Source organism: Geospiza fortis, unplaced genomic scaffold, assembly GCF_000277835.1.
Source record: "Geospiza fortis unplaced genomic scaffold, GeoFor_1.0 scaffold1616, whole genome shotgun sequence".
NCBI classification, from domain to species: Eukaryota; Metazoa; Chordata; class Aves; order Passeriformes; family Thraupidae; genus Geospiza; species Geospiza fortis.
This window is the reverse complement of record NW_005054622.1, coordinates 347,871-351,744: the sequence shown is the minus strand read 5'-3', so window position 1 is coordinate 351,744 and position 3,874 is coordinate 347,871.

The following is a 3,874-nucleotide window of genomic DNA, read 5'->3' as shown; positions in this document are numbered from 1 at the left end:
GGGAAAGAGGTGTGTTTTTATCTAAGTTAATGATAGAAATACATGCAGTATTTTGCCTCTACTACATCCACCTTCCCTTTTTCATCATGCATTTTGCCCTCTGACTCATGTCACTGATGGTACACAAAGCTTTTATGGAAGGTAAGATAATGAATTGAGATCCCATTCTGTGCATATGAACAATCTTTTACATAGAACAGAGTCATCTGAGTCATCCTTTCCCTAGATACTCTCTTGACTTAACATCAATTCAATGCATGGGATTTCTTGCTGCATATCAAATACAGAATCCTTCTTTGCACAGTCATGGGATCCATTCTTGGCTGAATGGGTACTTTATGAAGAAAACCACTCATAAATTATCAGCACAGTCTGTAGGATTGTGGGTGGACAGCTGCAATTTTTTATTAAGCTACTAATAACAGTTAATAAAGATTTATGAAGCCCACTCCGTATGTGAAGTGAATCCACGAAGTTGCCTCTATTTGTTCTAAGTAGTCAGTCAGAAAATAAAAAAGAAAGAAAACAGTGGTAAATGAAGCTTCCAGTGAGAAATATTGTTTCACTAAACCATGATTGACTGATTTAATGTGATTGAGATTTACCATGAAATGTCACTTTTAAAACTATTTTTTTGGTTTAGTGGTTATTTTTATCTTGGAACTTATTTTCCTTTAACTAACAAGCATGAAATATCAACAGTTGGACACCTGTTTTGTCACAAAATTGGATATTGTGAAAGGTAGCAGTGTTCTTGCTTTTCCACCAACTTTTCTTTAAAAATCATATTTGTTTAAAAGCAGTCAGGTTTCCAAACAGTTTTTCATGCTTCATCTGAGTTTTTGAGTGCCTTGCTATCCCTGTGTGAAGCAAAGAAAAACGAGACTGGGGCTTGATGAATGGTTGGATTTAGCACTGAATGCATGTGAAATGTGAAGAAAACAGCAATGTGGGTAAGGGTATTTATATTAGTTTGTATCTATGCAAAACAGTTGAAGCCGTGTGAATTATATGCAGAAATATAAGGGGCACTATTCCATCTTGCAAAACAAACCTGCCGTAAGACTGATTGCAAACATATTCAAAACCTAAAATATTCTAGTGTATCTCTACTTTTAGCAGTCATTTCACTCAAAGGCTGGTGTCAACCAAAATCCACTTTGACCACTACCCAAGGACTACCTCTATCTCTGTTGGTTTGTAACTTCCCAATTAGTCTTCCTGAATCCACAGCTTGGGTACATTCTTCTGAGACCCCCCCCAGGCTGTGATATCAGAGGGACAAAGACCCAGAACAAAGAACACAAGATTAAACATGATGACAGATACTGCAAAGTACAGGATATTACTCCATAGCACAGATTTTTTTACCCTGGTGGGCTGTGATCATTTGAAAACTCCTGCCCTGTATCATCAATGAGAAACTCTAACTTCCTGCATCTTAATGCATCAAATCCATGCTCAAAGTGAGAGAACATCATGCTTCAACTGAGTGGGAGGCAGTGTGAGTCACAGCTACAGGGCATCTGAGAGATGCTATGACTCCTCAATAGATGCATGTGCTCAGTTAACTCCCACCAGTTAATTCCTCCTTCTGCTCAGCACCATATGATGGAGCAGTGTCTGCACACATCAGTTATTTAGTGCTCTGCAGAAAGGAGCTGTGCTTCTCAGCCTGGAGCATAGTTCTTTTTATTGAATGCTCAGCATTGAGGAAGGAAGGTTTTTCTGTAGCTTGTTATCCTAGGAACCTGAATTGGATCACTGCTGCCTTACAGAGGTTTCAAGAAATATTTTGCTACGCAAAATATACAAAGGAAGAGGTGCTGGCTGAAGTGGTAGGGGAAAAAAAAAAGAACATGCAGTTAAAAAAGGGTAATAAAAAAAAGAGAAAAAAAACTTTAGAAGAGAGAGAAGAGAAAAATCAAAATAGGATCATGGAGATACCCTGAGGCACTGAGGAAGGTGGACAGAACTGTTCTAAATCCGCATGTGAAAGTGAAGGAAGAGCAGACAAAGAGAACACGTAACAGAGAGAGAGCAGGTTGAAATGGGAGGAGAGCTTTAAAGGGTATGAATGGAAATAAAGCAAGGATAGAAATGCTAAAGATAGAAAGAAATAGAACAGGTAATTAGGCTCCCATGAGGAGGAAAAGTCCAAGAGACTGAGGGGAGAATAAGAAGAGAAGGGACACAGGTGAAAATGAGACTGCAAATTTCAATTTTCTGGGCACAGCATCTCTCTCATACAGCATCACTTTCTGACTGGTACAAGAGGTTTATCCTACCTTTGGATATTTCCTTATCCATATATAAGGTCTGAATTTGGTCCTTGGTATCCTAGTCACTCCAGTGCTTTGTTCCAAAAGACATTGTTTTCATGGCCAATCCAAAGGCTTCCTTTAGATCCAGGAAGTCTGAGCAACATTTAATGAAAATGTGAAAGAAGAAACCAGGGTATTTTTAAACTAAGAGCAGACTTGAGCAGGATGAGGAAATTGGAACCACAACAAAGATAAATTTCCTTTTGTATTTCTTATTCAGTAAAGATGCAAGCAAAATTTAATTAGCTGTGTTTTTTTAGTTTTTTCTTTCATTCATTTCACCAACAAATCCTCTGCAGGCTTTGGTGATACCCTACAGTTTAACATTTTCTTTAATCAACACATAGATGACAAAGGACTACAAAAGTTCTTAATTCTCATTGTCTGTTTTTTTTTTCTTTTGTGGTTTCCTTTATGTTCACTCTTGGGGTGGCTAAAAACTAATTATTTAAATGCTTCTCAAAGTCTTTAATCTTTAAAGGTTTGTATCTCTGTGAGAGAGAAAAAGGCACAGAAACAGACTGCAAGAAAGATGCTCAAGAAAACTTTGGAGCCCTTAGAAAATACCACATGTTCAGATTAGAACTATTTTCAAGGTATCAAATGTCTCCATGACCTGATGACTAGGAGTTTGACTTCATTACCTTTGGAAATTTACTTAGAAAATTCATTTGGAAAATTACTTAGAAAGTTGCTAATGGCAAGCGGCATCTCCCACGCTGGATTTTCAGCAGTGCAATGGAGAAGATACAGAAACAAGCTCATCACATGCCGTCCTGAAGCAAATAGCAAATTGACATAAGCTAGGGTGGCTCTAGGGAGAGGCTGGGAAGGGGCTTCACCTGGGTGCAGCTTGAAGTGAGAAAGAGCCATCTACATGCCCATGAACAGCTTGGAGGGGAATGGGAGAGAGGGACCAGGTGAAAGAGGAGGAGGCTGCAATGAGAGTGGCCAGATAGCCTGTCTTACAGCCAGCACCTGCTGCACCATTTAAAGCCCAGAAACTTTGAACTGTTCAGAATCTGTGTCCTGGCAGTCGGCAGTGTAACCAGTCCATATCAGATTTTGCCTGAAAGGTTTTCACCTTAAACCATGCAGTACAACTGAAAAATGGAAGACAATGGCAATTGGCACAGATTTCCTGTTTGCTTTCCATGATTGAAGGTGGGGAGGGAGGGGGGGTGGACAGTGACAGAAAGATTGTTTTAAACTCTGGAGCCTCTGCTCAATTTTAACTTTTTAAAATTGAAAGTTTCATCTCTTCTGAAATCTATGAGATGTAACTTCCCAGGACTGAATGTCCTCTTCACAGTGACAAAGGGGGATCCAGGCACCACGATGAGATAGACATCTCTGAAAAGAGACGGCCCCAACATCATGGCTGTTTAATAAGAAACACTGAGCATTGCTTTAAACTAGGAGTTAAATGTATAAATGAATATGAATACTGCCACATTGAGACTCAATCATCATATAATCGTTCTCCCTTTTTTCTTATAACTTTCAGCACCAATTTGATGGATTCTGCTTAAGAAATCGTTTATTATAGC